Here is a 23,854-nt window from a genome sequence, read left to right as displayed (position 1 = left end):
ATATACTATATAAATAAATATATATATATATATATATATATATATATATATATATATATATATATATATATACATACTCCACTTTGCATTTTTTCACTCCATTCAGATCACTTAAACAGATTATTTATAACAACCGCATTCTCTTTAGCTTTACCAGTAAAGGTTTTGGAATAAAATTTCAAGATTATTTATCCCAAGATCACAATCACCTATTTTCTTCTAAAAGCATCAATCACTCTACCTTTCATAATACTTATAATCTGTTACAAGTTGATGTTTGTAATAAAAATTCTAAATTTTCCTACCACTGTTTTTTTTAATAGACCTCATTTTCTTATCATTGTAAAGCAGAGGAAGGTATGTGTGAATTGTTGGGTTTGTTTGTTTGTTTGGTTGGTTGGTTTTGTTGTTGTTTTTTGCCGACATTCTGGTGTGTTTATTCTTGATAATTTTCTTGGTGTGAGCTGTAGGATCCACCCATATATGGCTACCACTTGCCAGAAGGTTGCTGAGTGGAAACAACAGGTTAAGTTTATCTAGTTCTGTGATCAGAATATGTTCCCTAAAATCCTCATGTGGGATCTCAGTCCAACACAGTGATGAGGGGAGCTAGAGCCTTTTGGGGGTGTGACCTCACAAATGGATTAATGCTTCTGCAAGATGACCAGTGAGATGAGTTCCTTTTGTTCATCTTCTTTGTTCTGGGCCGTGTTGAAAATAGTGTTTGTCCTGTCTAGAGGATGCAGCAAAATATCATAATAAAGCATCCTGTCAACCCGTCCACGTTAAGGTCACAGCCACCACATCACGTTGTTTGTGGATTTCCTAGCTTCATGTGTGTTATAGTCTCACACCTGGAGTAAGGCATTAACCAATTTGAGGAAATTTAAGTCTTGTGATATTAGCTTTCACTGTCCTTAAAAATACATCATGCTAAATAGTTGTGGTACTTTAAATTACATATAATGCTACAGATCTTAGTGTAGAACTCTCCTGAAGGTGTTTCTGTGAAAGTTGTTTTTAACATTTTATGGCTAAGATAAAATCCATTTTCTTCTTTTACAACTTTTACTCTCTTCTACTTGTATGTAGAAGTATAATTGATCATTTTGCATACAGTGATGCAAATAGGAAATTCTGTTGCTTTTCTGTAGATGGATTAACACTGTTCACTAATAATAACTTCTGTTACTCTCAGAAATCTGTCATGTGTCTATCTTTGTATGCCTTCTTGTCCTTTTATTCGTTCACTTGTTTTGGCTTTATTGCACTGAGTTGCACTAATATAACACTGTATAGAAATGTAGACTTTGGACATTTTCTTACTCCTAATCTCTGCGCAACATATTTCAGTAATGCCCATTAATTATGATGTCCACTAAACAAAAGGCAAATATCATTCCTGAAGGAAAGGAATCAGAGTGAGCTGTGCCATTAGAAATGTTTCATAACTACCAATTCTGACTGTTATACTCACATCTTCAATTTAGCTTCGGTCTTAGTTAGAGTTTCTATTGCTGTGATGATACATTATGCCCATAAGCAGTTCCAGTAGGAAAGGGTTAATTTTGCTTACACTTCCACAACACTGAAAGAAGTCAGGGCAGTATCTTAAGGCAGGAAGCTGGAAGCAGGAACTGAACCGGAAGCCATAGAGGGACACTGCTTATAAACTCGCTTCTCGTGGCTTCCTCAGACTGCTTTCTTGTACCAATCAGGACCACCTGCCCAGATGTGATACCTTCCATGAGAAACTGGGCTCCCACATTAGTCATTAATAAAGAAAATACTTTTGATGAGTAAAACATACATGATTCTCCTGCTTGCCATAAGGTAGATACTGTCCACTCTGCCCGTGCAGGTGGTCCTTGCCTTAAGATGGATGAACTTGTCTTTTCTTTTGGACTTTACAGTGGTCCCAAAACAATGTGCGTATGGTAGAATCTTCTTGTTGAGCCTCCCTAGTCTCAGTAGTGGCGATCAAAGTTAGGACTTCAGGCTCACCAGTTACAGGCCATCCTGCTGGACTACAACCCAAGTCCTTGTTTGAACTTTGGTGTTCTCAGAAGTTTTTATATTTTTAGTTTGTCGACTAAGCTCTGACCTGATTTGTACAGGGGCTACACTAGATTACATTCCTTCCTACCAGCAGTGTTCTAAGGGACTCCCCAACATATTTGCCTGCATTTGCTGTGTTGTGTCTTCCTGCAGGCTACTGTGAATAAGATAAGATGGGATCTCAGGATAGTTTTGATTTGCATTTCCCTGAAAGCGTAAATTGTTGATCACTCTTCATATAGCACTGGTCATTTATATTTCCTTGGTATTGTCTTATATGTATTAATATTTATTAATTGTACAACATTATTGTTTTAATTATGGTATTTTACACATGTTTATAATATGCTTTTATCATCTTCAATCCCCTGTTACCATATTCTGTTGGCGCCTTCCACTGCTCTTTCCTCTATCTTTAAGCTCTACTCCTGGCTTCATGAATCATCTTTATTGTTTTCTTTCTTGTTATTTTCTCTCTTTCAAAATTATCATTGTTCCACATATACATATGTATACTATAACCTGTGAGTCAATTTAGTGTCATTTGTATGTATATGTTTTTAGGACAGACCACTTGGTATTGGGTAACCAACTGGGCTCATCCTTGGGTAAGCCTGATTCCCTCTCTCACAGGAGTCATTGGCTGTCTGTAGTTCCTTATCTAGGGTATGGCCTTGTGAGGTTTAACCCATCCATATTGGTATGTCAACTGAAGTTGTCACTGTTTGGGTCTTGGCTACCAGGACATATTGTTGAGATTCGATTCGCATGGCTTCCCTGCTATATCCCAAAGACACAATCTCACAGCTGGCTTCCTTGCCTCTGGCTTTTACAATCCTTCTTTCTCCTCTTCTGCCATGTTCTCTGAGCATTGGGTGTAACGGCTGTGTTATAGATGTATCAGCTGAGGCTGGGCAGTCAAGGGTCAGCGGCTCTCATCACTTTGACCAGCGTGGCTTTCTGTGACACCCTTCATCTCATCTGTAATGGGAACCATTCTTTCCAGGAGGCTCCACATGCCATTTGCCTGTTAAAGTATCCTTGGCAATCATACTGACTATGGTCGCTAAGTGGGGGTTCTTTGCAAGTATCTATTAAATTACTGAATAATAGTCCTAAATGCTAGAAATTAAAACACACCAAAAGAAACATGTTATTAGAAGTGAATGGTATCTAGGTTACGAATGACATGTGAAAGACAAAAAGCATCATAAACATTAATCACAGATTAATAATGTGTGTGTCAAAATCAGTGACCTGCGGGCCCACTGCAGTCTATTATTGATTTTTTAATATTTTACCATAGATACAATGTTATTGCAGTTAAAGTGCCTTCCACAAACACATTTTCTATCTTATCACTATCTCTTTCACTCCTCATTTTATGGTCTTCTAATATTAACAAATCGCCTTGTGTTTGAAAACAATTTATTTGCAACCATCCTCTGACATAATGCAACAAGTATGCTCAGAAATATGGAAAAGTCACTGTGTTCTAAAATAAATATTTGGAAACCAAAGTCAACTAAAAATCAAAAACCAAAAAAATTAAACATTTGTGATAAATATCAATTTTAAAAGTTGGAAAGGAAATTCTAAATCTTCATTTTCAAAGAGACAAATGAAGTAACTAACAAAATTGTCAGAATCAGCTTTATCACAACTCTTGAGACTAGTGGAATTTTGTACCACCTGGATAGACACTTAGTCAAAGAGGGAAAAGCCACCGGAGTTTAAGTCGATGGTTCTGTAATAATAATCTACCTCACTTCCCACTACCTAGCTCTGAAGTCATCTAGAAGACCATGCGCTAAATTCTCACTATGGATGCTCAGTATCAATATGGCAAAACAGACTGCAATGTCACAGAATTGTCATTGCTTCTTTAGAGCACCTGAGCATATTTAGTAGTATGGTGACATAATAATATGGAGTAAGACTATGTAATACAACAAATAATAAGACTATACAACATTGTTCATAAAACTTGCTAGAAGACAAACACAAGGAACAATGCCAAATGCCAAACCACTAAAGTTAAACTAAGAGACCAACAACCTAAACAGACCCATTGCAGGTCTTTATACAGAAGAGAGAGGAAAGGACAGAAATCCTGACCAAGGAAATTATTGACTGTGTTGGGGGAAAGACAAACAGCTCCCAGATCCTCACACACTCAATACAACAGGTCTGTCCAGGTCTCTGAGCATTCTAGTGGAGGACCATGGGATACTTGTTTACAAGGCCACACAAAGTCAACTAGCAGGTGCAGTCTGTTAGAATATTATTCAGTCCTTTTCTTTATTTCTCTTCTACTGTTCTCCCCCTCCACTTTTTCTCTCTCACACACATCTGACAGCACCCCACAAACCTCATAGACCATTCATTGCTTTCTTTTCTATAGTTTTGATTGATCAGAATATTACCCATTTTTTTAAAAATTTCCAATTTAACGGAATACAGGATTTTGAAAGCATTTCCTTATAATATTTTCAGTTTCTTTGGTGGGTGTCTGACGGGATGCTTCTTTGTTCATTTTTGGATTCTGTTAATTTGGGCCCTCTTTTTCTTTCTTTTGTTTAGTTGGGCCGAGGATTTGTCAATCTTCCTTATCTTCTCAAAGGACCTGGTCTTAGATTAATGTATTTTCTGTGTTTTTCTTTGTTTATACTTCATTAATTTCTGCTTTAATTACTGTTATTTTTTTCAGTCTACAGGATTGGGTTTGGCTTGTTCTGTTTTTGTTTTCTAATTTTCATTTGTATGTCTAAAATAAGTGTAGCTACCACCCTTCATCAAAAACCCTATCTTTGCCGTAAATAGCAACCACCACAGAAAGCCATAAATGTAACAATGCAGAGACCAACAGGTCCTGAGAACCCTAGCCCCAGTGGGAACATCTACATCACAGTTGCTACACCTGTGGCCCAGGGAATATTAAGGAAAGGGGTAAGGTGTGAAAAGATGTAAATCCAGAATACCAGAAGTCTTTTGTGAAAGTTTCTCCTAGAGCTGCAAAAGCAAGAGCAAAATAATGACAATCAATGAACATTTAATGTGGAAGGGGGAGATTTTCATGGGGTCCCAGCCTTACACAAATAACTACAGGCAACTAATGAATGATGGGAAAGGGAAAATTAGCCTCCCCCAGGTTGTCTAATGCAGAGTAGTCAGACCTGAAACCACACGCATGCATGCACACACACACACACACACACACACACACACACACACACACACACACGTACACACACGCACGCACACGCGCACGCACACACACGGTACTTGACAGGTTGTATGTGTGTGTGTGTGTGTATTAGTGTAGACATATACATACATATATGTGTGTAACAATAGTAGTCAAAGAAAAAGAGAATATAAACTTTTTTTTGAGAATATAAACTTTTAAGGGAAAACTTGGGAGGGGTTTGAAGGAGAGTAGCTGGCCAGGGATTTAGGAAGGAAAGAGAAGGGGAAAGTGATATGTTTGTTTCTATTATAAACATATTTTAAATGCATATGTCCTATAATATGCATAGAGTTTCACGTGATAGTGTTTCATAATTTGCAAAGCCTTTAATCATCATTTCATACCTCTTTCTTTTACCCTCTCACAAGATAATTTCAAGTGACCTCTATCTCCAGTTCTACTCTCATTAAACAACTATACTATTGATACTTCTTATTGTAACTTTCATTTCATTCCTTGTAATTTTTTCACCTTTGCACTTGTTCAATTCCTTTTCTACTATTTTAATTTTCCTATTTAACTTCTTTTATAAATGTATTCTTTTCTTGATTTTTTTTGTTGGATTTTATCACCCATAACTACTTAAAATTGTTTTGTATTTATTTGGAAGTTCAGAGATTTCTATTGCTTTAATGCTCCAAATTGAAATTATATCCCTTTGGTGATGCTGTACCTCTCTGTCTCTATCTATGTCTGTCTGTCTGCCTGCCTGTCTGTCTGTCTGTCTGTCTGTCTCTGTCTGTCTCTCTCTGTCTCTGTCTGTCTGTCTGTCTGTCTGTCTGTCTCTCTCTCTTTCTTTTATCTTGTATTGATATCTGAGCATTTGTTGGAATAGTTACTGTTTCCATACTTACAGACTGGTTAGACTGGTTTTGATGGAGATTACCTTTATCTGTGGGTGGGGTTGAAGACATGGGGGTGGTTATCTGAGTTTATCTCCTGGAGTTCAGTAGAGCAATCTCGCTATAGATCCATTATCAGTGTCTTCAATAGACATGTAGGTATTCATATCATTGCTCCCCAGTCACAGTGCTCAGAAACTCATGAGCACTTGGCCTATAGAAGATACTATAGGGCTGGAGAGATGGCTCAGAGGTTAAGAGCACTGTCTACTCTTCCAGAGGTCCTGAGTACAATTCCCAGCAATGACATGGTGACTCATAACCATCTATTATGAGATATGGTGCCCTCTTCTGGCCTTCAGGTGTACATGCAGGCAGAGCACTGTATACATAATAAATAAATAAATCTTTAAAAAAAAGAAGATACTATAGCTGGGACATACCATTCAGTGCTACAAAAAGCTCTTAAGTGCCTTAAGGGTGGGCATAGCATCTGTTTTTGCTTGACAGGCACCAAATAGCCATTGTGGCAGGGTTGTTGTAAGGTGACTTAGATTCCAAGATATAGAGTGCTGGATAGATGGCCCTGATTCTGCAGGTTTTGCTACAGTCTGAATGGTCACAGATTCAAGGACCAAACTGTATGTATGGCAAGAGAGACAGTGTGCCCAGGCCTGATTAGTTTACATTTGTGGTAGATCTAATACCCAAAGCATAGACTATGGGGCTTATAGAATGACAATGGCTGCAGTGTACATGTGCTGGCTAGGTCATGCAAAAGATGCCACCAGCAACTGGGATACAGATGTGCAGAGTGGCGGAAGAGCCAGTGTTTGGATGAAGGGTTTGCACAGATGGGCTATAGCTTTGAGGTCTGGAACAATATGACATCGGACATTGCCAGCTGTGTTTCAGGATGATAGAAGAACAGCTCTAGTGGAATTGACATGTATCTGATACAGTGCCATCTCCCTCTACAGGGGCTTCTATAGTACCAGTAGGTGCTGGTTGCACCAATGGTAAACGTTAGTGGCAGTTGTTGACATCAGTATAAAGCACCATGAGGTCCCTCCTTGTGAGAAGTCAGCACACAGGTTCCTGGAGTCCCTTACAGATTAAATCAGGGAAGGTATTATGATACCCCAGTCACAGCTCAAAGGGACAGCTTCAGCCCATCTTGGCTCCTTGCCCTCTCCAGATATCTCTCCTAATGAAGGTGCCCAGCAATCATTTCTTGCCCTCCTATTCCTGTTTTCCCACAACCTCCTCCTCTTTTCCCTACTCTCCCTACTCTTCCCTCTGTTTTTTTTTTCTCTACTGTGCAGTTTAATTTTTAACTGGACGCCAGAGCCACTTAGGTTATTTTGTTTAACACTTTAAACTTTACTGAGCTTTAAGCTTGATTTTATACCAATTATATCAAAATAGTCATTAGAATTTCCAAACGTTACTTTTGGAACGTTCTGTTTCATGTAATGACTCCACTTTTTGATTTATGCTTTTGAAACTCTATTAGTAAGATGTATGCTTAATATTGCTATGTGTTCCTGATTGATTGACCCTGTTTTCATTTAAAAATGATTGAATTTCTTCCACCTAATATTTGATTCTTTAAAGATTATGTTCATGTACATATAACCACTCTAAATGTCCTTTGCAAAACCTCAGCATGTTGCACGGCTAGCGGATGGGATGATTTCTCTAGTGTAAGACACGGGCTCCCTCCTCTGGTCTTTTTACACCATTTTATTCCTCTAGCCAATGGTCAGAATATTCTCCACAGTTGAGTGGAGAGTGTGATACGACTTTCTCACGTACTATGGTGCCTCACATTTGACCATGTCCCCTGGAGGGGGAGACCTGGTGGCACTCAGAGGAAGGACAGCAGGTAGCCAAGAAGAGACTTGATACCCTATGAGAATATACAGGGGGAGGTAATCCCCCTCAGGAACAGTCATAGGGGAGGGGAATAATGGGAAAATGGGAGGGGAGGAATGGGAGGATACAAGGGATGGGATAAACATTGAGATGTAACAAGAATAAATTAATAAAAAAAAAAAAAAAAGAAAATCCTTGAGCTACCCTGAAAAGAGTTCCTCTGTTGCCTGTGCCCTGATTCACAGAGATGGTTGTGGGAGTAAAGAAAAGCATTATGTAGACAAAGCAAGCTTTGTCTAAGTCATAGCAAAATGCATTTGAATCTAAGAAAAAGAATTGGCTGGGTATATACTTTTTTTTATTACTGATGCCAAAAACTACATAAATTCATCTTAAACCACATGTTCAAATGTTAACAAAAAAGCTTTGCTATATCATTTTTAGTTTAGGCTGAATAAATTTTCAGTTTTACTAAAGCTCAATTTTGTTTTCTCTAATTCTAAGTTAAAATATTTAAAATAGGCAAAGCATCTCTTCTCAGTAATTGGAATATGATCATTTCTTTTTCTTCATGAGATATAATATGTAAAAGGAACTTTTATTTGCCTGTTTCAATTGTTGACTCGCAGGATTACTGGCTCTGTCTGCTAACCTAGGCTAGCCCTGGAAGCTGCTAGCATCTATACAATCTAACCTAGGCCTAGAATGTTTTCAGCCTCTGAGACATACTGCTTTATAGGCTCACATTTTCTTGTTCTTTCTGAGATCGTAGATGGCTGGTTCAACTCAGCGGTTCTGGTTCAAACTCCTCTCTTATCTAACTTATTCAATCCGGCTTTTCTCTTGGCCTCTGGATTGCTCTGCTTAACCTCAAACTAATTCTAGAAGTATTTTCTAATATTCTGGCTCCTTTTCATTCTCTGGGTCATTCCATCTTCACCTGGGTTCTTTCTCTACAACCTGTCCCTCTACTACTGTTCTGGTAAAACAGCCTCCTCTCCTCTCTTCATTGCCCCTGAAGTAGCTTTCCTTTCCTCTCTCTTCTCATGAGAGTTGGGCATATCCTACTGTGTCAAACCTTTCTCTAATTCATCACTTTCTTCCTCTGCCAGTCAACTATACATCATCTTCAAACACGGATGCTTCCTTCTACAAACTATCTTTACCTTCATTGTTTGGGATTAAAGGCATGCACTACCAGAACTGGACCTAAGCTTTTCTTTACCTGAAACTTGCTTTATACTAGGCTGGCTTTGAAATCAGATCTGCTTGCCTCTGTCTCCCGGATTAAAGGTGCGTTTGTATTTCAATTGGATCACACAGACCTAGAAGGTCTTTGCATGTGATCAATTGTCAGAGCAGCCATGCTCTAAATTAAAATTCCTCTATAACTATAGGCACAACTCAAACAAAGAAAACATTATTTTAAAAATACAACCACAAATTAAAAGTTGGCAGCTTTTCAGTGTAGAAAAGGAAGAGCTTGATACTCTAGATTTGAACCTGCTTAGAAAAAACTTGCTTTTGGAGCAAAATTCAGGAAGAAAGATCAAAGAACATTTTGATATGACAGACACTGGCAGTCCTACTTTGGGGAGCCTTCCCCTAGTCTGTGACCCCAAGAGTCTTCTATGAATACCTGCTGTGGAGACCTAAAAATATTGCATCCTAGTAGTGTTTCAATTATACACATAGCATGAGAGTATGACAATAGTTATTTAAAACTGAGCAATAATGAACATGGTAAGATCTACTTAGCATTCTAGAATTCACTGGGGTCTTCAATGTAGATGATTCAATCTTTACCCATAGTAAGCCTAAGTTTAGGTATTAGGAATTCTTGTAGTGGGAAGACAAATTATATTAACCTCCACATGGACAATTATTTAAGATAAGCCACAGGCTAGATCCTCATGACCTTAACTAACTAGATGAATAGTAAGGTACCATTAGCTTCAGTATTATTTGTTATTAAAAATCATTACAACAGACAGTCACAATAGTGAATTCACAATCAATGTATGCTTATAATATAGTCATGGCGTAAAGTCATTGTAATGACTGGTTTTTGTGTGTGTCAACTTGACACAAATTAGAGTCAAAAGAGAGAAAGAAGCCTCAGTTGAGGGAATGACTCCTTAAGATCCAACTATAAGGCATGTTCTCAATTAGGGATCAATGGGAGAAGGCCCATCCTATTGTGGGTGGTGCTATCCATGGGCTGATAGCCCTGAGTTCTATAAGAAAGCAGGCTGAACAAGCCATGTAAAAGCAAATCAGTAAGCAGCACTCCTCCATGCCCTCTGCATCAGTTCCTGCCTCCAGGATCTTGCCCCATTTGTCCTAACTTTTTCCTGGGATGGATTCTTATCTGGAAGCATAAGCTGAATAAATTCTTTCCTCCCCAGCTTGGTTTTTGGTCATGGTGTTTTCATTGAAGCGATAGAAATTCTGACTAAGATACTCACTAATACTGGGTAATAAGAAATGACTAATTAAAACTCAAATATTAAGCGTTTCCTATGAATCATGTCCAGGGATGAATTCTTACTATATTAAGATTGCTTAGATACCCTGTGATACCATGGATTTAATCACCAGCACCAAAAACAAAAAGAGAAAAGTTAGTTATTAAATTATTTCCCCTGTAGCTTCATTCCTAAAGTAATGTGGTAGTTTGAATAAAAATGGCCCTCATAGGCCCATAGGATGTGGCACTATTGAGAGATGTGGTCTTGTTTGAGTAGGTGTGGCTTTGTTAAAGGAAGTATGTCACTGGGGGTGGGATTTGAGGGTTTTGGATGCTCAAACCAGGTACACTGTCTCACTCTCTTCCTACTGCCCACTATCCAGGAAGCAGAACTCTCAGCTCCTCTCCAGCATCATGCCTGCCTGCATGCCACCATGCTTCCTGCCATGATGACAATGGATTAAATCTCTGAAATGTAAGCCAGACCCAATTAAGTGCTTTCCTTTATAAGTGTAGGCATGGTCAAGGTGTCTATTCACAGCAATAAAATCCTAAGACAAATGATGTGTAAACACACCAATTTCCTATCAATAATATATGAACTGAAGAAATGTATTTAAATTGGAGTAAACAACACTCAAGTATATCACTGGACAATACAGCAGACCACTGGAGTGACCATAGCAGTGGACACTACAGCTGACCGCTACAGAGACCATCATCGTAGCCACTATGCTTACCATATCAGTGACCACCACAGTGACCATTATGATAGACTTTCAGCATGGTAACTACAACTGAACACTTTGACAGTGGACACTACAAATGACCAATGCATATAACTTGACAGTGACCACTACAGCTGACTATATCAATGAGCACCACAGGTGACCACTATGGCTGACCATCACAGTGGATACTATATCTGACCACCATAGTGCCAACTATGATTGACCATCTGTGTTGACACTACAACTTAAGAATGGTGAATTCTAAGTCCGGCCATCACAAAGGATATGATAACTAACCACAACAGTGAACACAAAGGCTGTCCATCACATTGGACAGTACAACTGACCACATTAATGACCACTGCAGTGATTACCTTGACTGACTACCACTGTGAACACTAATGACTGACCACAGCAGTGAATCCTATGAGCATTACAGCTGGCCACTATGGCTGACCACCAAAGAGAAAAGTAAAGCTCATAACAACAGTAACCACCACATCTGACCATAAAAGCAAACGGTACAATGTGCTACCGCAGCGAGCCTGAGAGTGATCCTTATTATTGACCATAACAATGACTATTACAGTGACCACTGCAAATGACCACCAAACTGACTAGCAGTGGACACCACAACTGATCATCATATTGATGACTATGACAGAGTACCATAGTAGACTCTATAACTGACCACAAGTGGACATTACAACTGTCTATCCCAGTGACCACTGTGGCTGACCATCACAGTGAACACTACAATAGATCACCACAGCAACCACTGCAATGACCACTATGACTTCACCATCACAGTCAACACTACAAGTGACGACTACAGTGACCAATATGGCTGACCATTACAGTCACCACTATGACTGATCATCACAGTGGACAGTATGACTGATGCCCAGTGATCACTACAGCTGATCACCCTTTGACCACTATGACTGGCAATTGAAGTGAAAACTACAGCTAACCACAACACTGAGCAGTAATGCTGACCATCACAGTGAACACTAACTGGTCACATCAATGACCACAGTTACCACTATGTCTGACCATTTCACTATTTACAGAATTTATAAACAAGAAGTGCCAAACCAAAGAAATTAGTATATATAGAGAGTAAGGTAGTGGCTCAATTAAAATATATTTGTTTAGTAATCTCACAAGGCCTTGATGGGACCAGTTTTTGTATTTTTGTGTTTTGTTTTTGTTTTTACTTTTGTTTTTCCTGGATGGCATATGTCTTAGCTGTGGTTTTATTGCTGTGATGAGACACTATGATCACACCCATGTAGACATGGTGCTAGAGGAGGAGCTGAGAGTTCTACATCTGGATCGGAAGGCAGCAGTAAGATCAAGTGACACTGGACTTGGCTTGAGCATTTGAAACTTCAAAACCCCCAGTGACATACTTCCTCCTACAAGGCCACACCTACTCCAGTGTGGCCACACCTCCTAATAGTATTACTCCCAGTGGACCTGTGGGACTATTTTCATTCACCACCACAGTTTAGATGTTGGACAAAACTATTAAGACTATTGGTTAAAATACTTTTTGTTATGCTATACTGCTGAACAATTGGCTACTCATAATATGTTATGAGTGAGGGGCAATCTTGTCTTCAATTGTACACACAGGTGAACACACAAATATCCAATGAAGAGTTCCCAGCCAATGATCACATACAGGGCTCTGGTTAAACTCAGAGGGGCACAAAATTGAATATATGTGTATATATAAAAGAGAGAAAGCGACAGGTAATGAAGAAGGAATATTGGCCAGGATGGAAGATGAGAGAGTTTCTAGAATAAGAGTAGCCAGAATTTATTGTGCACTTGTAAGAATTTGTCAATAGACAAATATAATAGTAGTCAAAACAAAACAAACAAACAAACAAAAATCTAAAACACTTTGTTTTGTCTGCAAGGAAGGATATGCCCTTTCCTTAGATTTATAGTCAAACCCTGCCATCTAGTGGTCATCTTATTGTTTACATTACAAATAATATTTTCTTTCCACTCTTAGTCCATTACTTACAGATTTGTAAAGTTCCCACGCCCCCTCCTCTTAGGTAGGTTTATTAGACAACTGTATATGGTCATATGTATCCGTATATCTGGGTTATGGTTTGGTTTTACTTATGAAGCACCTGGGGAAAATTGAGAATGAAGAATGCCATATATCCCAAAGTTTAAGAACCTCGTCTAAAGGAGACAAGATGGTGAGTTACTGGCCCTCACTAGCTATTAATGTCTCCTGAAGATATTACCTCTCTTTAGAGGTGGTTATGCCAGGTGAACACTGAAGTTTCAATAGTATCTTTGTTGGGTTTACTCTTGCTATGATGAGCTACCATGACTAAAAACAACTTGGGGAGGAAAGGGTTTATTTGACTTACACTCCCAGATTGCTGTTTATCATCAAAGGAAGTCAGGACTGGAACTCAAACAGGGCAGGAACCTGGAGGCAGGGCTGATACAGAGGCCATGGATAGAGTACTGCTTACTAGCTTGCTCAGCCTGCTTTCTTATAGAATACAGATCCACTAGCTCAGGAATGGCACCACCCACAATTGGGTAGAACCTCTTCCATCAGTAACTAATGAAGAAAATGCCTTACAGCTAGATTTCATGGAGACATTTTCTCAATTAAGGTTTCTTCTTTTCAGGTACTTCTAGTTTGTATGCCAAGCTGACATAAGACCAGCCAGCACAAACAGCAAACAATACATACTTATTTAAAGTGGAGACTTTGTAGAATGGAATCAAGGAGAGAAAAAGAAAACATGAGCATGCACAATTCACAGCAGCAGAACACTGATGAGGGCTGGTGCGAAAGAAAGAATGAATGCAGAATTTCGTTGTAAAGTGCCTCACATTTGACCATGTTCCCTGGAGGGGGAGACCTGGTGGCACTCAGAGGAAGGACAGCAGGTTACCAAGAAGAGACTTGATACCCTATGAGCATATACAGGGGGAGGTAATCCCCCTCAGGAACAGTCATAGGGGAGGGGAATAAGAAGAAAAGGGGAAGAAGGGAAGAATGGGAGGACACAAGGGATGGGATAACCATTGAGATGTAACAAGAATAAATTAATAATAAAAAATTTTTAAAAAGTAACTTTTATTCTCAAGATGCAGTTGCCATCTGATAGTTTATTGATGAATAAACTTTCCCTTTCTAGCTCTTTCTGAACTCTGCCTGCCTGGTTCCACTCAGCTGTTTTGGCTCAAACTCCTCTCCAAGCTGACTGATTCAAACTAGCATCTCGCAGCTTCTGACTGAATTGCTCTGGTTGGCCTCATACTTATTTTAGCAGTATTTTCTAAACTTCTGTCTCCTCCTTTACTGGCTCGTTCTGTCTTCACCTGTGTCCAGCTTGTTCTTTCCCTGCAACCTGTGTCTGTACAACTGTTCCCATAAAATTGCCTCCTCGCTCTCTCCCTCTGCTCTCTCTTCTGCCACCTCTCTTTCCTCTCTGTTGGGCACATCCTTTTCTGTCAAATCTATCTCTGATTAGTCACTTCACCTGCCTCTAAATTAGACATCACTTTCAAACATGGGTACTTCCTTCTGCACACTGACTTTACCTTCATGTTTGGGATTAGAGGTATGTATTAAGGGTGTGTCTGCCCCCTGCTGTTGCTCTCATGGCTAACTCACTGGATTAGCGAGACCCTTTCTTTTTAATCAAAATATTGTTTTAACTTTTATTTTTCCTTTTATTTGTATGAGTGCTTTGTCTGTGTACCATGTGAATGCAGTGCCTGAAGAGGCCAGAAGACCTTGGCTATGAGCTGTCATGTGGGTTCTGGGACATGAATCCAGATCCTCTGGAAAAGCAGCCAGAGCTCTTAACCACTGAGCCATCTTTCCATCCCATTCCATGGAGAGAACTGTTCTTTAAAATTTTTCTCTTGATTGCTTTTGGTAGGATGGCCATTTTTACTATGCTGATTCTCCCAACCCATGAGCATGGGAGATCTTTCCATTTTCTGATATCTTCTTCAATTTCCTTCTGCAGAGACTTGAAGTTTTTTTCATATAAGTCTTTCACTTGCTTGGTTAGAGTTACACCAAGACACTGTATATTATTTGTGGGTATAGTGAAGGATGTGGTTTCCCTAATTTCTTTCTCAGTCCCTTTGTCATTAGTATACAGGAGGGCTACTGACTTTTTGGTGTTAGTTTTGTATCTTGCCACTTTGCTGAAGTTGTTTATCAGCTGTAGGAGTTCTTTGGTAGAATTAGGGGTCATTTATGTATACTATCTAATCATCTGTGAAGAGTGAAACTCTAACTTCTTCCTTTCCTATTTGTATGCCCTTGATCTCCTTTAGCTGTCTTATTGCTCTAGCTAGGACTTCAAGCACTATATTGAAGAGAAATGGAGAGAGTGGGCAGCCTTGTCATGTTCCTGATGAACATCAAAGAACTTCCTTATGGAGTTGGCTTTGAATATGGCAAACCAGCCACTGGAAAAAATGGCTTCATTACAACCACTGGTAGAATTCTGCCTAAAACTTGGCAAGATTGGATGCAGGCAGAGTTGACAGTCAAACTCTGCCAAGACAGGGAAAGCAAGTCCTTAATAGTTCCTGCCTTACAAATATGTCTATCTGACATACTGAGCAAGAAGGCTGAAGATGATGCTCCAACATTTTAGAGAGTTATGGGTGACTCTCCAGGCAGCAAACTGTCTTTGCACTTCCTGGTTTACTCAAGTAATTAATTTTACTCCTTCTCAAGTCTCTGATAGGGTTAAAGACCAAATAATTTAGTTTCATAATAAAGTTTAGTTGTTTAGGGTTAAGATGTTTTTAGGTCTAGATAGATAGTTTAAGTTGATAGAGATGAGATATGAAAGATATTGATTTACATTCAGAAGTTTAGACTCACTGAGATAAGAAAATATTTTCCTCAAGGTTGCCAAATAAAAACAGCCAAAACCAGGGAATAACCATTGAGATGTAATATAAATAAATTAATAAAATAAAATAAAAAACCAGCCAAAACCCTATGAATGTTAAATGAATATAATTCTTGATTGTTCTGTGGTTCTTCTTGCTGTATGTAGTTTATTTTATATATGTGTAATAATATAAATGTATACATAAAAAAGAAATAAATAATAAAAAATTTATCTTGAGAGTTGAAATTTTTGGTTTCCTTTTTTTGTTATTATTGCTGTTGTTTTTCTTTCTTTTTTATTTGTTTATACTTCTAAGTAGATTTTATTAAATAAACTAGCTTAATTTTTGTATGTGAGATTTCTGTTTTATTTTGTATATAACCTGTTTTGTTTCTTTTTAAAAATTTCATCTCCTTTTCCTTTCCTTTTATATATAATTTCTTTATTATGCTCTAGTTTTAGTTGGTTGGTTTTGTTTTAAAATGTGTTCTTGGACAGGAGAGAAGGCTCAGTGGATAAGAGCTCTGGCTGCCTTTGCAGAGGCACCAGGTTCCCCATCCACATGATAGCTCACAACCTCCTGTAAATCCAGATTTGGTGACTCTTACACCTTTCCTCTGGCCTGACTTTAAATGATGCACAGACAAAGAGACAATTCACATCTGCAGCCCAAGGAAAACCCAACAAAACCAAAGGCAAAATAAGCTTCCTTCTTAAATACCCCCATCCCCTACCCTTTAAAATCCTGAGCTGCTGCTTGAAGGTGACACTGCAACAGGGTGGGCCTTCCCACATTAGTCAAGACAATCAGAGCAATCCATTAGGCAAGGTGTTTATGGTCTTATCTTTTTATATCTACATTGAGCTATGGATATAATAAAATGACATTAGGAGTCAGTTTAATACTGTGTCTGTTTAACAAAATAATTGTAACAGGGAAAGAGCTTGCTTTAGGGTTTTGAGTTCTAAAGCTTTTGACCACAGTGCTGGATGTCCACACAGATCCTGACAGACAGACTCCAGACTTCTTCCAACAGAGGGTTCTCAGCACCTCATTGTTCATTTGGGGCATCCTGTAGGTTCCGGTAGTTACCCTGGAGAGAAATGAGCATGCCTCTGGTGCTCTATCCAGAAGCTTTGCTGGCTAGTATGGTCTTTGGTCCACACTGGACCATAATCCCAGAAATAGAAGGGATGAGCCAGGCATGGACAGAGCAGACTCTTTTGTTGGTTCAAGGGCCCCTTTCTCTATCATCACATGACACACTCACACGCTAAGCTCTCTATTCAGGTATCTTTTTCAGGAGGATTAAAGCAAAGAGGACCCCAGTATCTACAGTTTAGCATCTGTATAATATCTCTTTGTTGTTTTGAGATACTCTTATTCCTCGTGGGATTTTCATAAGGAAATAAGGACTTACTAGAAATAAATTGTTGGAAACCGTGAAACAACTCTGGAACTAAAAAGATAAAATAGAGGACTGATATTGGTTGAGGGACAAAGCACAAAATTAATTTTGTTATATGCTAATGACAATACAGAAAATCCAGAGAAACAAGAAAAATGCATTTGGAAACATTTTTAGTGTCATAAATGGGAAGTATCAAATAAAGCTTAGGTGAGAAATGGGTGTCGAATTCAGGTTTCTAAAAGTCATCAAAGCTTCTTCACTGAGTGAGACATCCAAACACAAGGACAGACTTCCCTTCCCAGCTGGCTGGCATGCTCCTTCTGGCAGCATCTACGCACTCAGAGCTCTGCAACTGCACACCAAGTGGGAAAGCCATTTAATAAATGAGGGAAGATTAAAAATGTCATGAAGAAAATGATAATAAGAAGGAAATTAGCAATAAATCTTACAAATGTCTGTCTACAAGTGAGAAGAAGAGACAAATGAGCTTGCTGTGATGCCCTGGGAGAAAATGATGGCCTGGGATGTGTTACAGAAATGAAATAAGATAACTTATACTTCAAATTGTATAATCAAATTACTAATAATGATAGATACGACTGCTATTGCTGAGGCAGATGAAACATAAGACAAGGTGGTAATATACGTTTTAAAATTTTAATGTGAATAATCTTTTAAATCTACATAACCAAAGAATGATATTTTAGAGAAGAATTAATCAAGCTTTATAGTTCCCTCCAGTCATGGAAATCATGTTTATTTCACACGATGGGCAGATTTATAGTTCCCTATTCAATGAGTTTGTAAGGGTAAACCTAATAATTAATTTTTAAATTCTTTAGCACCTACAAATATAATGTGCAAAGTAGATAGGGATGCAATAACAGACATTTAAAAAACTACCATTTCTTTAAATTGTAAAGGGTAAGAATAAACACTCAAAAATATCCCTAGGGAATATGCAAAGGATTTTATATAGAATAAATACAAAATAGAAAATTATATTCATATTTTATAATAAAAAATGCAATCTTTCTATTTTGACTCAGAAAAGATTAATTATTGAATATTTACTGAGAAGGTTCCTTTTAATTATCAATATGCTTCATAAAAAATGAAACCTTACATTTCTGTACATAAGTTTATAAACATATGTACCATGAATGTGCATACTATTTTATACATTGTTCAAGATTTTCTTTTATACTGAGTGTGAAATATTAATGACTATGCAAACTTTTCCAAACTCAATTTGTACAAATATCACCCTTATTAGTAAATATAGTTCCTAAATACTTGGATTTTATGATCTATTTTAATCAATCGTTATATTCCACTTTGATGAAAGAAAGTTAAAGTATGTAACTAGGTGAGACATACACACCCAAGATCTAACACTGTCATGGAAGAGAGCCAAAGATAATGTAAGATAGCCAGAGGATGAGGGGAGTGTTGTGAAATCCTGTCTCCTGGACATGACATGAATATTGAACTCATAAACCCACAGCCACTAGGATTACTAGCATAATACCTGAAAAAGATCAAGGCAGCCAAAGTTCTGGCACAAATGGGGCAAAGGAAGGTAGTATATTAGGGTTCTATATAGAGTAATGGGACTTATAGAATGACTCTGTCTCTGTCTCTCTAAATATATGTATGTATGTAATGTATGTATGTATGTATGTATGTATGTATGTATGTATGTATGTATGACTTATTAGAATGACTTATGGGCTGTGGTCCAGATAATCTGCAATGGCTGTCTGGCTGTGAAGAGAAAGTCCAAGAACCCAGTCGATGCTCAGTCCACAAGGCTGGAAGTTTCACCTGGTCTTTAGCACACAATGGAAGAAGTAGACTTCAATGCCAGTGAGGGAATAGACTTGCAGGTGAGGTGAGCATAAGCAGGCAAGGAACAGAAGCTTCCTTCTTCCATGCCTTTATATAGGCTCCCAGAAGAAGGTGTGGCCCATATTAGAGGTAGATTTTCCAAGCTTAAAAGACCTGAATTAAAGACATAATTTCCTACCTCAATGATCTGGATAAGAAGTACATCTTCCTCCTTCAAGCTAATGAAAATTCCCTAGGAGGCATCCCTTTAATTCCGGATGTAGACAAGATGACAACTAAGAGCAGCCATCACAGGTAGACTCTGCCCCTTACTCAGCAGATACTGGTGGTTCATAGTTTCTTAAAGAGAAGGAATCAATCTTCCGAGGAAGTGGTCACTGCTTCATGCCTATGTTCCAAGCGATGGCCCACCATCTCTGCACATATACATGACAGGAATTAGTGGGCTATACAAATGAAATAAATGACAAAGTTGGGAGTGGCATGTATTGATGGGGATATAAAGGAAGCTGGAGGAGAAAGTGGATATTATCAAATTTCATTGTACACTTAAATGAAATTCTTAAGAATAAAGAGAAAAAATTAAAGACCTAAATAAAGATCATATCTCACCATGGGACTCAGCAAACTAGCTACAACTCCATATTAGTACAAAGACCTCACTGAGTCAATTATTTATTAACTCTTTCATGAATATAGTCTCATCTGCCCTAGTGGGGTGGGCATAAAACACTCCTTATGTCTTGCCCAGTTTCCTGAGTAATACTGTCCTTCATTTATTTACTTCCAGTTCCTGATTTTCATTAAGGCTACCAAGAAGAGACTTGATACCCTATGAGCATATACAGGGGGAGGAGGTCCCCCTCAGTCACAGTCATAGGAGAGGGGAGTAAGGGGAAAATGGGAGGGAGGGAGGAATGGGAGGATACAAGGGATGGGATAAAAATTGAGATGTAATATGAATAAATTAATAAAAAAAGACATTTGCCAGTGACAACAAACTGCAAATGCATCAAGGATTGATTTCTCTAACATGAACTTAGATTGAGTGACCTTTGTCTCAAGGAGACCTGAGTAATTATATTATATGTACCATTTTCTACTGCCACAGGCACAGTGAGTCCATTCTCACTCACGTTCCATAGCCGTTTTTAAACTCTATCTTTCTAGTTATGAATTTTTATTTTCACAGAAGACTGTGTTTTTGTTTATTTTTAATAGTTTCCAAGTTCAAGCCCTGTAGAGGGAAATTATTCTGTGATTTGTACACTGGGCCATCATTATTAAGGCCACACAGGCATTCTGAATCATACAATTTCCTCTTCATCTATAATTGATGTTGGGGGCTGTGCAGAAGGAACAGCAGAACAGCTTTAGAGCTCATGGAATGTGGCCCCCTGGTTAGTGCAACTATAATGGGTATCTTGGAGAGGCCTAACCCTAAGAACTATGTGTCCTAAGGACTTCATGCTGTTACGCAGCGTAGCTCCCTCACTATACATTAGTTGTATGAGAACTCTAAGGGGGCTTCCAGCCCCTCACTGCGCAGTTTCGCTGGCACTCACAACAATAATGCTTGAACTCTCTCAGGCATGGCTGCTGGAGCAGATTAATGATTCAACCACAGTCCTTGAAAAGAAACTGCAGATGTAGATTGCTAGCAATGACCACTGTCATTAGAAAGAATGTGAGAAAAACTAGATTGTTTAGCAAGGTTAGATAAAGATGGTTTTGCTAGTGGCTCCCAAATAGAAGATCTTAGGGAACAATTTGAAGTTAAGAAAAAGTACAGTAAAGCTAGGGACATTTTGAAGTTGGTGAGCAAGAACAACAGGCCAGAATAACAATGGCCGATGACTCTTTCAAGGCTGTCAATAAAAATTATTTAATAAAAATTATTCATGAATAGATGCGCACCTTAAAGATTTAAAGTAGAAATGGCTGATGGTTTTTCATATAAAAGTTTAGGTTTGTGATACTTTTAAGATTCTTATAAGATTGCCTTTTAAGATAATTAATTCTTTCTTTCAAATTGCAGCCTGCTGGTAAAGAAATGCTGGCCGAGAAATTACCTTGCTTGTTCACACTTTGTTAATATATAACACCTTGGTTAGCTACAAATGTATGAGGTCTTAGAAATACATTGTTTTCTACATTTGTTTCTTTTTCATAATATAAACATTTGATCATATGATGGTATTGGGAAACATATTTTCCTTATGTACACTCATTTTAATCATTCACTTAAAGAGAAACAGAATGTAACCACATTGTGATTTTTTTTTTTGTACTGTGTGAAAGATTTTGCTGGGATATATAAACTGTAGGAAAAAGAATAAAGTTGTTGGAACTTGCTCTTCCGGGTTTGTTACATTCATCAAATGTCTATATGTGTATATGTACAGTAGCTGGAGAGGTTAGAATCTTTTTCTATCTGCAAAGATGTGTGTATGTGTATATGTTCATGTGTGAGGTTGGACTGGAACTCACCCTCTGGAGTTTGCTCTATCTATCCAATGTGTGAATTTGTGCATACATACGTATGTATGTATGTATGTATGTATGTATGCACGTATGTATGTATGTATGTACGTATGTATGTATGTATGTATGTATGTATGCCTATGGGTAAAGTAAGAGACGCTTGTTGGAACCTACCTGCTGGAGTCTGTCTTTCTTCATCATCAGATGTGTGTGTGGGCATGTGGTCTTCTTTCTTTACTTTTTTTTTTAATGCTTTTCCACTACCAGTGGAAGCCCCCACTAAGAGCTAACATGTCTAGGCCCCACTTACTATAGTAGGTGTAAGCCCCATCAAGAAGCTATCAGCACTGGCCCACCACCAGCAATTTAATTCTGGTCCATCAGCTTGCCAGTATCTATGGAAGCCACTGTCAGTAACAATCAGTTCCAGCCTGGAAGTTACTCTCAGAGAAAATCTGCTGGGTGACTAGCCAGCCATCTATCTATGCCCTGACTCAGTTTACTCTTTGGTTTGAAGCTGGTCTTTGATAAATTAAGATAAGATTTGAGGGGTAATGAAAGTGAGGCAAGGATGTCTGGGTCTGAGACTGGGGTGCGCACAGATGTATAGCCTGTGGACGCTACCTTTGTCACAAACCAAAAATTAAGCCTCTCAAAATGTAAGGTAGATCCAAAGGAGGCAACAGCCGTGGGCTATCTGAATTGTGGTTGGCTTATCAGTAATCTCAGATGAAGCAAATAGATCTCACTGCTACATAAAATGCTTGACATAGAGGCTGAGGTGGAGCATGTTGTGGTGTTGGCTGCAAATGACCCATATGGCTCCTCAGTTATTTGGTCCTCTGTCTGCTATTCCTAGCTAGCTCTGGACTGTTCTGGAAATTGGCCAAGATTATTGAAGCTAGGGAGATTAAGCAAAGGAAGAAACAAAAAAAAAAAGCCAAGGAAACATTGTAAAAGATAAATAACTAAAAAGAGATTGAAGCAATGAAGAGCCTCTGCAAGCAGAAAAGACATCCAGAAAATTCTTCAGCCTCAGAAGGACTCGCTGGTTTCACTCCAATTCATGAGAGAATTATTTAGTAAGTTAAATCTGACCAGTATAAAAGAATCATGTTCTGATCTCAGCACTGGGTAACTTCCAGGGTTGGAAATAGCAGTTAGTTGGTATCTGCTGATAGGTATTGTATAAGTTAGCATTTTTCTCACAGGTGGAGAAAATACTTGAATACTCCAAGCCCCAAGTCCTAATGACACCAAGAGTGGAAAAGTTCACACTTGTAATAGCTTGCAATAAAAATACAGGCACACTAAAATTATATAAAAATACCTTCAAGCTATGAAAAATATAAACGACTTGTGTTCAAATTTGGATCCCATCTTCCAAGTGTGAAATTTTGTAAAATGTGAAACAAATTAAAACATTACTGGTTCCAAACATATTTGTATATTCAACCTGTAGTAAAAATTTCTTTCAACTGCTAGCAATTAAGCTTATGTACTTAAGTGAAAATCATGTGGAGAAAAATGTCTTCAGATTATTAATCCTATTTATGTTTTAGTTTAAAAACGTGGGGATTAATTTTGAAAAAAAGGATATTAAGAGTATAAAAGAATTACTTTCTGAGGTAAAAAAAATTTCTTGGCCTAAAAGAGTCACAGTATATTAATTTCAATTTAAAAAGTATTGTTGCTTGCTTTTTGGAATGGAAGTATTGCTGATTTTTTCAAAGCAAAATTACATTAATGACGACATCTATTTGGATTTTTTTCTATTACCACCTTTTGCCAACTGTGGCGCCAGGGGACCATGGAGGTGTGTATGTGTGTGTTGGGGGGTCACGAGCAAGAGTGGGGTCAAGACATGTCCAAAGCCTGTAAATCTCATCCTGAAATGGGCAAGAGTAGGACCACTCCTTCCCTGCACCAGGGCTGCATTCCCTGCCACATATAGCCCTGTGA

At 38.3% G+C, this 23,854-nt stretch overlaps 1 pseudogene; it reads left to right on the top strand.

The window, feature by feature from the left end:
* Window positions 1-22,652: 22,652 nt before the first annotated feature.
* LOC127206249 (small integral membrane protein 15-like) lies at window positions 22,653-22,875 on the top strand (annotated as a pseudogene).
* The last annotated feature ends 979 nt before the right edge of the window (window positions 22,876-23,854 follow it).

Source organism: Acomys russatus, chromosome 23 (assembly GCF_903995435.1).
Source record: "Acomys russatus chromosome 23, mAcoRus1.1, whole genome shotgun sequence".
In the NCBI taxonomy this organism is placed as follows: Eukaryota; Metazoa; Chordata; class Mammalia; order Rodentia; family Muridae; genus Acomys; species Acomys russatus.
Note: the sequence above shows the minus strand (reverse complement) of the source record. Positions and strands in the feature narration are given on the sequence as shown.